Source organism: Sciurus carolinensis, chromosome 11 (assembly GCF_902686445.1).
Source record: "Sciurus carolinensis chromosome 11, mSciCar1.2, whole genome shotgun sequence".
Classification (NCBI taxonomy): Eukaryota; Metazoa; Chordata; class Mammalia; order Rodentia; family Sciuridae; genus Sciurus; species Sciurus carolinensis.
The window spans coordinates 44,784,832-44,799,449 of NC_062223.1; the positions used below are offsets into that span (position 1 = coordinate 44,784,832).

The following is a 14,618-nucleotide window of genomic DNA, read 5'->3' on the forward strand; positions in this document are numbered from 1 at the left end:
AATATTGTAATGGATTAAAATAACTCATCATGACCAAGCACAGTTCATGACAAAAAAATTTAGAAAGGTTTGGCACTGGGAAACCAAGTAATAACATCACAGTATAGATTAATGAGGGATAAAAAGGACTTATCAGAAAAGCTAAAAAAAAAAAAAAAAAAAAAAAAAAAAAAAAACCTGAAAAGCCAGGTGTGGTAGCACATGGCTGTGATCCCAGAGACTCCATAGACTGAGGCAGGATGATGGATCACAAATTCAAGGCCAGTTTCAGCAACTAAGAGAGGCCCTAAGCAACTTAGCAAGACCCTGTTTCCAAAAAGAAAAAAAAAAAAAGAAAGAAAGAAAGTAGACTTTAGAATAAGAATTATTACAAAGCATAAAGGACGTTTCATACTGATAAAAGGGTCAATTCACTAAGAATTAATCATAAATGTGTATAAACCTAAAAACAGCTCAAAACACAGAAAACAATAACTGAAAGTAAAAGACAAATCCACAAATATACTTGATTTCGACTCTCCTCTCTCAATTATTAAAAACAGATAATCTGCAAAGTAAACACTAACAACCAGCTTAATCTAATTGACACATTCTATCCAATAACAAAACACATAACCTTTTAATGTACATATAGAACATTCACCAAGATCAACCATATTCTGGGTTACAAAGCAAACACTTTTAAAAGCATTGAAATCAAACAATGTATATTTTCTGACCTTAATAAAATTCAATCAGAAATCCATGAAAGAAAGGTGTCCAGAAAATCCTCACATATTTGAAAATTAAATAATCTAATCTAAATAGTTCATGAATCAAAGAAGCAGCATTAAAGGAAATTTTTCAAATTTTGGAACTAAAAAAAACAAACATACAACATACCCAGATTGATGACAGGCACCTAAAACAATGCTTATAGAATATGTTTACTGTAGCAAAGAGATTTCAAACAGGGGAAAAAAAAAATAGAAAAGGGCAAAGAAATAATGAAAACAGCAGAAATCAATGAAATTGTTAACAAAGGAGAAATGTCGGTGAAAGTAAAAGTTGATCTTTGAAAGTGATCAATAAAATTCATAAAATTCTATGCACACTGACCAAGACAAAACAAGAGAAGACACAGATTACTAACACTAGGAATGAAAGATAGAGAATCACTACAAAGCTACAGACACTACAAGGATAATGGCAGAATGCTACTAGCGACTCTAATCCATAAGTTGGACAACCTGATGAAAGGGATCAGTTCCTTGAATGATACAAACCCCCACAACTACAGTCAAGAAGAAATAGGCAAGTGAATACTTCTATTAATGAATTCATGACTTTTTTTCTGATAAAGGAAGCTCCAGGTCCAGATGGTTTCATTGGTAAACTTGACCAAACATATGTGGAAGAAATAGTACCACCCAATCTCTTGCTCTTGTACAAAACAGGAAAGACAGGGAAACTCCGCAGCCATTTGTGAGGCCAGCAATAACTTGATACCAAACCAGAAATGGGCATTACAAAAGAAAACTACAGATAACTGTCATGAACACAGACACAAAAATCCTCCATCAATATTAAGAGGGCTGGGGAGATAGCTCAGCTGGTAGAGTGCTTGCCTCGCAAGCACAAGACCTTGAGTTCGATCCCCAGTACCACACACACACAGACACACACGCACACACAAAAGTAGAAAGTTGCATCCATGTTTAAAAAATGACAACATATCACAACCAGTGGAGTTTATCTGGAGAATACAAGGCTAAGAATATATCTGAAAACTGATCAGTGTAATTAACTACAGCAACAGACTAAATAAGAAAACAAGACCATCTCAACAGATGAAGGAAAGGCACTTGAAAAATTCAACCTCTATGCACTATAAAAAACTGTCAGCAGGAGCCAGGAGTGCTTGCCAAGCATGCACAAGGTCCTGGGTTCCACACAGCAAAAATGAGAGAGAGAGAGAGAGAGAGAGAGAGAAAAGACTTCCTTATTTACAGATGTCATCACTGTCTACTGACAAAATCCTATAGAATCTACAAAAAGAAAAAAGAGAAAGAAAAAAGTCCTAGAATAATGAGTAGTGCAAATCCATAGAAATTAAGATCAAAATGCAAAACTCAACTGTATTTTTATAATCTGCCAATAGTATATTTATAATCTACCAATAAATAATTTGAATTTGAAATTTTGGGGAGGCTGAGGCAGGATTCCAAGTTCAAGGCGAGCCTCAACAACTCAGCAAAACTTGGTCTCAAAATAAAAAGGACCAGGGGATATAGTTTGGTATAAATCACCCATAGGTTCAATCCCCTAGTACCAAAAAAATAAAAAGAGTCAAATTGCTGTAGATTTGTAGATTCAATGAAATCATAATACCAGCAGGCAATTTTTTATTTGCACTTGTTATGTAGCTTAAAGATATATTTCTTTTGTAAAGATCAGCCCGTTAATTTTATGGCATTGCAAACTTATCTGTTTCCACTAATTGGTATAAAACACTATTTTAGATTTTTTAAAAATTTAATCCCTGTGAGCAGTTCTATAATTATTTTGTTTTTGTTTATTTGTTTCCAGGCTGTTAAGTTTCTATTTTTTGCAGTACTGAGGATTGGGCCCAGGGCCTCATGCATGCCAGGCAAATGCTCTTAACAGTGGGCTACATCCTAGTCCTTTCTTTTCTTTTCCTTTTCTTCCCCCCATTCCTTTTTTTTTTTTTTTCTTCTTCTTCTTTTTGAGATAGAGTCTTGGTAAATTGCCCAAGGTGGCCTAGAAATTGAGATTCTTCTGCCTCAGCCTCCTGAGTACTAGAAATACAGGCATATGCACTGTACCTGGCCACTTCACAGTAATTAAAAGCAAAAAGGTAAATAGTGGAGAAAGAATAGTCTTTTCAACAACTAGTGCAGGAAAACCTGCACTTCCATATACAAAATAGGTTAACTTCAATCCACATCTCAGTCATATCTCGGATCATACACAATACCAAATCAAAATGAATCATAGACCTAAACGTTAATAAGACTCAAAACAAATCACCCAAAATATGACTTTAGGAGACCAGAACAGGCATACAGATTATTCTGAGAAACTGCAGACCAGAGAAGTTCTGAAAAGTAACCCTTTTGATGAGAAATTTATTTATCAACATGGAAAGGAAGTATCCTTCTCTGCACTAGGAAATAAAAAGGATGACAAAGTTATCACATATATTTAATCAATGGAAAAGGCACAGACTCAAATCTGCAGAACAAACCTTACAAAAAAAAGAAACCTGTGTAAAAGGGGCTTTTCTGGTAGTCTCTTTTTAATTTCGCCTTTCTCCATACTGTTTCAGAGAAAGATGGTACTTAAGCCTGTGTTTATAAATGCTTTCTTTTGAGATCTGTTCTAGAGATTCACTCCTTCTAGATAGGAATTTGGGGATACAGAGAAAGGGAAGCACCCAGGAACACTGGGATGAAGGATATACCCCTGAACCATTGGAAGGCAAAACAACTTGTGAGCAACCTAGCACATATCCTTGCTTGCAGAAAGTAACTTAACAGGGCATTGTTCGAGCTCTAGAAAAACTGGCTTAAAATTGCTTAACTGACTCCACCCATTCAGTCCCTAACTACTGTCCCTGTAAATATTAACACCCCAGACCAAAGTGTTTTTTCTTACTCCAGAGATAGTGCACATTCTCTCTTGAAAGTGTTTCTGCTTTTCTAAATCAATCTCTGTGCCCCTGACACGTCCTTAAATTCTTTTCCGCATTGTCAAGAATTCCACTCATCCTGAGTTCAGGTCCCCCTTTCTGGAAATTCCTTGGACCTCCTCCACTAATGATTTCTCTAGGTTTTTTTTTGTAACATGAGGTATAACTGTTAAGTTTGTTTTTCTCTTGTTAATCTATCTTTTGCTACAAGCATTAACAGCTAAAATCTATGAAATTTTTCCCGACATGTAAAATGCAAAACTTCTACAAAAAAATTTTTGTGACCAGGGTTAAGATTTCTTAAGATACAAAAATGTATAATTATAAAAGGAAAAAAATCATTAAATTAGAGCATATCACAACTGGAAACTTTTGCTAACAACACATAAGAAGCAGGTGTGGTGGCACATAGTTGTAATGCCAGTGACTCAGGAGGCTAAGGTAGGAGAATTGGAAATTTGGGGCCAACCTGAGCAACTTAGTGAGGCCCTGTCTCAAAATAAAATAGAAAAGCCTAGGGTTGTACTTTGGTGGTAGAACACCCATGTTCAATCTCCAGTACTGGACAAATCACATGGAACTTGAAAAGAGGAGGACTCCGAAACACATAAAGAACTCTCAAAACTCAAAATAAGAACAAAAAGACCAGCTGGGTGTACTGGTTCACACCCATAATCCCAATGACTCAGGAGACTGAGGTAGAAAGATTGCAAGTTTGAAGTCAGCCTCAGCAACCTTGCAAGATGCTGCCCCAAAATAAAAAATAAAAAGGATTGGAGAGAGTTGCTCAGTGGTAGAGTGATTACCTACCACATGAACCTCAAATACCTGCTTTATTTTGTGTCAAAGAAACCACATTATAAAGACTACATGGTGTATGATTCCACTTACACGAGAAAACAATATGGAGAAAGAATAAATCAATGGATGTCTGAGGGTGGGGGTAGAAGTGATTACAAAGGCACAGCATAAGAAAAGTTGGGGGTTGACTGGAACTGTTCAGAATCTCAACTGATGGTTGTTATTAACTATGCATGTATCAAAACTCATAGCACCATACATAAATTTTACTGTATGAAAACTTAAAGACAAAATATCCATGGTGATATTTTTAAAATGTAAAAACGAGAGAAAGGGGGAAAAAAGAAAAGCTCTTATTAAGAATATTAAAACTAGGGGCTAAGGTTGTAGCTCAGTAGGTAAGAGTGCTTGCCTAGCACATATGAGGGAGGCACTGGGTCCAATCCTCAGTACCACATAAAAATAAATAAATAAATAAAATATATTAAAACTAGCACTTGTAACTGTAGCACTTGCCTACTAGGCATTAGAGCATGGGTTTAATCTGCAGCAATGGTGTTGGGTGGGGGGAATGCTAATTAATTTAATAAAACAAATACTAATTTAAAAAAAAAATACTGGCTGAGAGCTTATTGGGAAACAGGACATCTACAAGGTGACCAAAATTGCCCAAATTCTCTACTGCTTACTCTGAATACTAAGAAAACAATATATTTTACAACAGAGAGATCTGACAGTAAATACCTTAAGTAGAAATTGAATGTAGCTAACCTGGCATGATAGACCCAGAAAACAACACTATGAAGTATACAATTTTACTAATGTTGTTCCCAGAAGCATTTACCCTAAACCCAAACTTCTATAGCCAAGTCTCAGTTTATAGAAAAAAAAGAAGACAAAGGAAAATGTTAAATGACAGGAGGAAATAATCAGACAAATATAGAATGCGAGACATTCTTTAGGAAAACTCTTCTTGTGTATGTGTACTGTATGTGGATGGGGTGGAGGGGGGGTTATTTGAACCCAGGAGCTTTCTGCCATTGAGTTTCAACCCCAGTCCTTTTAAAATATTGTTTAAATTTGGAGACAGGGTTTTGCTTACTGGCCCAGGAAGGCCTCAAACTTGCAATCCTCCTGCCTCAGCCTCCCAAGTTGATGGAATTACAGGCATGAGTCACTGGATCCTGCAAGAAAACTTCTTGATTCTTCAATAATTCAGTGTGGTGCTGGGTGCAGTGGTGCACACCTATAATTCCAGCAACTCAGGAGGCTGAAGCAGGAGGATCACAAATTCCATAACAGCCTCAGCAAATTAGCTAGAGCCTATCTCAAAAAATAAAAAGGTGGAGATGTAGCTCAGTGGAAGAGTGTACTCCCTGGGTTCAATCCCTGGTACATAATAATAATAATAATAATGTGGGAGGTGGGGAAGCAGATTTGTGTTATAGGTTAAAGGAAACTAGAGAGATACAACAATAAAATGTAGTAAGTGAACTATGACTGGATCCTAAGTCTGTCTCAGACATGTCACTGTTCTCTCCCCCTACTCTTTAAAGCCTAAGTGGTAGAATGGTCCAACTGCTAGAGCAATGTAACAGCACTTCTATTTTCTATGCAGCTTGCTCAGACATCAAAAATAGTTCCTTTATGAAACTATATTAATTAAAAAACAATCCTCTCAAAATGCCAAAAGGTACTGGATATGCTGATTCTAAATTTCTCTCGTTAGAAAAATCTAATAATAGTGAAAAGAACCATAAAAAGGGGCTGGGGAGATAGCTCAGTTGGTAGAGTGCTCGCCTTGCAAGCACAAGGCCCTGGGTTCAATCCCCAGCACCGCAAAAAAAAATAAAAAAATAAAAAAAATAAAAATAAAAAGGAGTAACTACACAGGACTTAATGAACTAACACACTGTTGAAGAGAGAACAGACAACTAGGTTAATGAAAAAAAAATAAAGTCCATAAACGGACCCACAAATGTGAGAAAAAGTTACCAAAAGTGGCTTTTCAGAAAAATGGGGGAAATGGACTACACAATAAATATGTTTAAATAAATGAACATCCATTTTGGGGGAAAATGCTAAGTCCTTACAATATCCCACAACCTCAATTAAATTTCACAGGCAAGGAGTTAACCTAATGTTTAAGTTTTAGAAGAACTTCAAGAACCACAAAAAACAAACTAAAGAACTTCTGCATTGGTATTTCATTTTAAAGCTTATAACACACTTCAGTCAAATGCATTTTATCCATAAAGATACAAAAAAACTGAACGGAAACAACATTTTTCGTTTCACTGTGTTCTTGAGCTCTGGGTTTCAGTCACCTATGTCCTAACAGTTAACTCTGCACGCCTACAGGTTCCACAGGAAGTGGAAGCTGAATGCTATTTAGTTGACCTCCATTTTGAAGAAATATATTACTTCACTTGAATGATATTTAATTGCAACTAGACTTTGCAACCTCTAACATTCTGCTTCTACTGGCTAGGTCATAGTAAGGTAGATTCAGAAACATTTTAGTTGCTGTGGATGGCAGGATGTACCCTGCTCTGAGTTAGTCCATTTTGTAAAGCAATAGTTTTCCATGAGTTACTCCATTTTTAATACAAGTGCCAAGGTGGAATGACTATACCTTGTTTGTACAAATTAACCACCACCATCTGCACAGCACAATCATATATCACAAACAGATAAATTAATCATGCTAATAAAAATGACCTCCTGGGAACTTATCAAATTAAATCAGAAGCATGTGGATGTGTAGGCATATTAAACCCATATCAGAAAAACCAGGTCCATGAACCTACCAGCATTACCAGATGTAAATCCCCATAGTGAAACCTACAGAGGGAGAAGAACCCTGTTTTAGTCAGGCTTTTTGTTGCTATGACCAAAACACCATACAAGAACAAGGTAGAGGAGGAAAAGTTTATTTGGCCCTCATGGTTTCAGAGATCTCAGTTCATAGATGGCTGTCTGACATCATTCCTCTTGGGCCTGTGTGGAGGAGGAAAGCAAGTTCCAGACATTGCTACCAGAAAGAAGAGAGAGCAAGCTCTGCTTATCAGGAACAAAATATATATCCACCGACATGCCCCCAAGTGACCCACTTCCGCCAGGCATACCCCACCTTCCTATATTTACTACCCAGTTAATCTATATCTATATATTTGTGTAAAGTGTGCTGTGTGACTTGAATATTACAGATATTAGTAATATCTAGAGTTGAAGAACTATGCTTGCTAGGTGCAGTAGTCCATGCTTATAATCCCAGGGGCTCAGGAGGTTGAGGAGGATCATGAGGTCAAAACCAGTCTCAACAATTTAGCAAAGCCCTAAATAACTCAGTAAGACCCTGCCTCTAAATAAAATATAAAAAAGGGCTGGGGATGTGGCTCAGTTGTTAAGCGCCTATGGGTTCAATCCCTTGCACCCCCCCAAAAAAAACACCTCTCCCCACAAAACACCTCAAAACGCCCCCTGTGCTTATTCTGCTTATGGTTACCAAGTGAACCACAACTACTCAGTGAATTAAAACTGATGGAAGTAACAAAGTTTGTGAATTTGTTATTTTATTAAGTTCTAACATCACAGAAAGATGCAAATATGTCAGATTTATGTTAAGGGCATAGCTCACAGTGTGTGAGCTAGTTTTATACTAAAAGTTGAATTCAATTTGAAGTGAGTTGGGACCTATGAAAATGGCAACCATTCCTAGTTTCAAGACTGAAACACACACACACACACACACACACACACACACACACACACACAAAAGACTGAAACAGATTTCTCCTTCCTTTTATTCTCCATTTGTCATTTTTTATTGTTAAATTTGAAGCGCTAGGGATCCAATCTAGGGTCTCACATGCTAAACCAGTGTTCTCAGCACTGAACTACACTTCCAGCCCTCCACTGTCAATTTAATGCACACACAGAAATCGAAGTGTTAAACTCTGCTCCACCTTGCCTAAATGAGCCCAGGAGATAATTTAAATTAATCCCAGATAAGGTTTCATAGTTTTGTTTTTCTTAATCCAATTATGTGCATTTATTTATTTAGTACACTACTGGGGATTAAGCACAGGGGTGCTTTACCATTGAACTACATCCCCTGTCCTTTTTTTTGATTTGGAGCTATATTCCTAACCATCCTTGACCTCCCCCATCCCTACTTTTTAAACTTCTTACTTTACATGGAATCATAGAATTTGGAGGACCACAGGCCCACCATATCCTCTCTGTGACTTCACCAAAACTGTATGACATAGTGTACCATATCTGCAAAATTCAGAATTCTAGTCACAAAATTTAAGAGAGCAAAACCCAGCAACTTAACTTTAACTCATGTTCCACTTTTTTCCCCCAGAGCTGGGGAATGAACCCAGGGCCTCATGCATGTTACACAAACTCTCTTATCCCTGACCTGCACCCCTAACTCTTTTTATTTCCTTTTAAGACAGATGCCCAGGCTGGCCTCCAACTTGTGATCCTCCTGCCTCTGCCTCCATATACTCGAGAGGCTTAAGCCACCCCACCTGGCTACTTTTTAAAATTTATTTTGGTGCTGGAGATTGAACCCAGGGCTTTCTTTGCACATGTTAAGTATGAGCTACATATCCTCAGTCCTCACTTTTCTTTTAAATGCCTTCATGCATTTAACAGTCATTTATTAAGTACCTACTATATTTCAGGCATGCAAGGATGGAGATGGACATAGTTAATAACTAAAAATGTGACATTTTTGTATTAAATGCTTTACATCTCTGAATCTTCTCAAAAACCCTAACAGAGGCATACTATGTATTGTATCTGTTATGGTTTGGATCTGGAATGTCTCCCAAAGGCTTATGGGTTAAAGACTTGGTCCCCAATGCAGCAACATGCAAAGGTGGGGCTTTAGGGAAGTAAGTGAATGAAGACTCTGGTGTGTATGTGTCTATCTCTTTCCTTTTTTCCCTCTCCTTTGCTTCCTGGGTGTTATGAGGTGAGCAACTCTGTTCCACCATGATGGTCTCTGCCTCACCACAGACCCATAGCAATAAAGCCTGCGCACCATGGACTGAAACCATAAACCAAAATAAATCTTTCCTCCTGTAAGTGTTTCTCTCAGGTACTTTGTCACAGCAGCAAAAAGCTGACTAACACAGTATCACTGTCCCTATTTTACAGAAAAGGAATATGTCTAAAGTCACACAGAATTAATTTAAACCTCAGGTGACTTAACTCCAAAGCTCAAATTCTTAACTATAACCTCTTGCTGGCCTAAAGGAACACATACTTTAATGATTACATTAAAACACAAAATTAAAAGCTTTCAAAGATACTTCAGGCATGTGGGAATTCAAAAAGTTAGAGCATTAATCCTGCCATGAGTAATTTCCACAAAATGATTTGGATAATAGTTTTGAAGGATGATGAATTATCTGCTGGACTGAAAAATGGAGAAGAGAACAGTGTAGGTAAAAATGTGTTCAAAGGGTCACAATTGTGTAAGAGGCTCAGATGTCCTAGATATAAGAATTAGTTATCACAGAAGGAGGAAAGAGCAAAGCAAGACAGTAAAACAGAAAAAGGAAAACCCGTCACCTCTCCTTTGTATTTTCCTATGAAATGCAAAAGAATGTTTCAAAGCATAAGTAATAATCAACTTTCCTTTTCAGAGAGCTTGTTTGGAGGTTCTAGCAGGAGAGCACAGTTACTTGTATTCCCCTGACTGAAGAATGGTCCTCCTCTATTAGGGAAGGTCATCCTCTTCAACCAAGCGCACAGCTTCAAGAGGGACTCACATGGAGGGATGAGGGAGGAAGGGGACATTTGCCTAGCCAGCCAGATCATCCAAAGCAACCCTAGCAGGATAATGGTGTGACAGATGTCACCACCAGGTTGCCCTCACATCCTCAAATTTCCTTTTCTATAAAGATAAATCTGACAACAATGTGGAAGATGGACTAGTATAGAGACAGGTGAAGGGGAGATCCAAGATGGCGAACTAGAGGGAGGCTGCATTCCTTGTCACACCGTAACACGGATTTCAAGCAGAGGATATCTGTTTCTCTGTGAGGAAGTCTTTGCTGCTTATCGATCCCTGCTGTTTACCCCATTTGTCCACTGCAATCACCTGCAGTCTGCCAGCATATCGACTACTTTTTGAGTGCAGACTGTTCACTTACTGCGGCCTATCATCCCCCATTTGCCTGTCTGCCTGCCTCTTGCCTGCCCATCACCTGCCTTTCACCTACCCATCACCCACCACCCGAGCTCCACCTGCCAATAGTCCACTGGTTGCCTGCAGACAGACCACAGACTGCCAGTGGATCACCAGCTACCTGCCATTGCCTGGAAGTCCACTATCACAGTACCCACAGGTTTGGTTACAAGTGGCTGCCGCCATTTTGAGACAACAGCCAGGACCTGCAGGAACCCTGGCCCAACTAACCATGCTTTGCCTACAAGACCCCCAGACAGAATGACTGCCTCTGTCTCCAGGACCCCTCAACCAGAGCAACCACACCCCGCCTCCAGGACCTCTGCCCGACCAGCTGCACCCTGCCTCTAGGACCGCCAGCCCAACCATGCCCATACCCAAGCTGCTGCTCCCCATTTGCCAACATATTTGGAAGCCAGTGCAGCCATCTTGGATTATCCTGGAAGCGGAAGCTCCCATCTTTAGGTGGGGCAAATCCCATCCTGAGATGCCTGCTGGAGACTGGAAGCTCACTGTCAGATACCTCTAGTGAAGACTGGGAGGTCTGAATCGTATATGACTGTTATAATGTAGATTTTTTTCTTTCTCCTTTTAGAAAATTTTTACATTTTTATTTATTTTTCTTGCTCTATTTTCCTTTTGTTTACTTGTTAACAACCAACTTCTTTTGATTACACTTTCACTCTTTTCTACGGTATAGAACTTCTATATACTCTTTTATTATCCCTTTACAGCTACATCCTATACCTCTCCCCATCCTCTTTGTCCTCCATTAGAAACTGCAGACCTTATTGCAAATCTATTTGATATACTGAAGATAATAATTGAACTCATCCTCTCTGTTTATTATGACAATATTGTTAACATCTTAATAGGGGCTATTTGGTTTAGGTTTGCATATTATCTGTACTGGGTGCTACTAATATTGATCTACCCTTTAAAGAAGAGGTTTTGGAAACCTGGAGGGTCACTATAAGCCTATGGGGGGAAATTGCAATACCCCAGATCTGCACTGCTAGAGGAAGATGTGTGAACAACATGAAACAACAAGGGAAGAAAATGTTCCAAACAAGCCTAGATTCTATATTAATAGAATCCAGTGACAGCATGGTAGAAGAAATGTCAGAAAAGGAGTTCAGAATAAACATAATTAAAATGATTTGGGAAGCAAAGGCTGAGATAAGAGAGCAAATGCAGGCAATGAATGATCACTCCAATAAACAGTTGAAAAAGCAACTGCAGGAAGCAAAAGATCATTTCAACATAGAGAGAGATTCTCAAAAAAAAAAAAAACAAAAACAAAAAAAAACCCAGAAAACCTTGAAATATGAAGGAAACAATAAACAAAACCAAATAAAAAACTCAATGGAAAGCATCACCAACAGACTAGATCACCTGGAAGACAGAACCTCAGACAATAAAGACAAAATATTTATTCTTTAAAACAAAGTTGATCAAACAGAGAAGATGGTAAGAAATCATGAACAAAACCTCCAAGAACTATGGGACATCATGAAAAGACCAAATTTAAGAATTACTGGGATTGAGGAAGGCACAGAGATACAAACCAAAGAATGAACAACCTATTCAATGGAATAATATCAGAAAAATTTCCAAACCTGAAGAATGAAATGGAAAATCAAATACAAGAGGCTTTCAGAACACCAAATGCACAGAATTACAACAGATTCACACCAAGGCACATTATAATGAAAATGCCTAACATACAAAATAAAGATAGGATTTTGAAGGCTTCAAGAGAAAAGCATCAGATTACATATAGGGGGAAATTAATACAGATGTCAGCAGATTTCTCAGCCCAGACCCTAAAAGCTAGAAGAGCCTGGAACAACATATCTCAAGCTCTGAAATAACATCGTTGCCAACTGAGAATCCTATACCCAGCAAAACTAACTTCAGATTTGAAGATGAAATAAAATCCTTCCATGATGAGCAAAAGTTAAAAGAATTTACAAATAGAAAGCCTGTGCTACAGAACATTCTCCACATAATAGTCCATGAGGAGGAAATGAAAAACAACAATCTAGGTCAGCAAAGGAAGAAATCACTTTAAAGGAAAAACCAATCAAAGGAGAAACCAAATCAAGTTAAAAACCAAAAATAAGCCCAAATGACTGGGAATACAAATCATATCTCAAGAATAACCCTGAATGTTAATAGCCTAAACTCATTAATCAAAAGACATAGACTGGCAGAATGGATTAAAAAGAAAGACCCAACAATATGCTGCCTTCAAGAGACTCATCTCATAGAAAAGGACATCCACAGACTAAAGGTGAAAGGATGGGAAAAAACCTACCATGCACACAGACTCAGTAAAAAAGTGGAGGTTTCCATCCTTGTATCAGATAAAGTGGATTTCAAGACAAAATTAGTCAGAAGGGATAAAGAAGGACATTTCATACTGCTTAAGGGAACCTTGAATCAGGAAGACATAATGATTGTAAATATTTATGCCCCAAACAACAGCACATTCATGTATATCAAACAAATCCTTCTCAATTCCAGGAATCAAATAGACCACAACATAATAATTCTGGGTGACTTTAACACACTGCTGTCACCACTGGATGGATCTTCCAAACAAAAACTAAACAAAGAAACCACAGAATTCAATAACACAATCAATAACTTAGACTTAACAGACATATATAGAAAATTCCATCCATCAACAAGTGAAGACACTTTCTTCTCAGCAGCACATGGATCCTTCTATAAAACAGACCATATATTATGCCACAAAGCAGTCCTTAGTAAATGCAAAAAAACAGAGATATTACCTTGTGTTCTGTCAGATCATAATGGAATGAAATTAGAAATCAATGACAAAATAAAAAACAGAAACTATTCCAACACCTAGAGACTAAATAATATGCTACTGAACAAAGCATGGATAACAGAAAACATCAGGGAGGAGATAAAAAAATTCTTAGAGGTAAATGAGAATAATGATAGAACATATCAAAATCTCTGGGACACCATGAAAGAAGTACTAAGAGGAAAATTCATTGCATGGAGCGTATTCAAGAAAAGAATAAAAAGTCAACAAATAAATGACCTAACATTACATCTCAAAGCCCTAGAAAAAGAAGAACAGAACAACACCAAAAGTAGTAGAAGGCAGAAAATAATTAAAATCAGAGCTGATTATCAATGAAATTGAAACAAAAGAAACAATTCAAAAAATTAAAACAAAAAGTGGGCTCCTTGAAAAAGTAAACAAAATAGATAAACCCTTAGCCACATTAATAAAGAGGAGGAAAGAGAAATCTCAAATTACTAAAATTTGTGATGAAAAAGGATATATCACGACAGATACCACTGAAATACATAACATAATTAGAAGCTACTTTGAAAATCTATACTCCAACAAAATAGAAAATATTGAAGACATCAACAAATTTCTAGAGACATATGATCCTCCCAAACTAAACCAGGAGGACATACACAATTAAATAGAGACTGGTGAAAACACCTAATTAGAAGTCTGTTGCAACAACTCAATGAAATGCTGAGTTCTTGTAGATGGTGAGGACTGAGCTGATGGGGATGGTTGTAATAAAAATTTGATCATGGTCGTCTGGAAGAAACTAGTTTTAGATTCATGTTTTAGAGCACAGACTACTAACAGTTTGTTCTAGAAACAAAAAAGGAAATATAATAATTGCAAAGCAGTGTGAATTGGGAAAGAAGTCTGCAAGTTTACTAGGACTGGTCATATCTATAGTAATATCTTTGAATCTAAGACTGATTTTATATTATGCTAATTTCCTTGTATAATGAAATGAGGATTCTTTAAAAATATATGTATTATCAAATATCTATGCTAATAGATTCTTTGGGATACTGGTTGTTTCACATCACTTTAGTAGTCAAAATTGGTCCTAAGTCTGG

At 37.4% G+C, this 14,618-nt stretch overlaps 1 protein-coding gene and 1 long non-coding RNA gene across 2 annotated transcripts in view; one reads left to right on the forward strand and one right to left on the reverse strand.

Moving 5' to 3' along the window:
• LOC124958748 (uncharacterized) overlaps window positions 1-14,618 on the forward strand; it is a 66,818-nt gene that overhangs the window by 50,513 nt on the left and 1,687 nt on the right. The window lies entirely within an intron of this gene.
• Qser1 (glutamine and serine rich 1) overlaps window positions 1-14,618 on the reverse strand; it is an 86,048-nt gene that overhangs the window by 27,397 nt on the left and 44,033 nt on the right.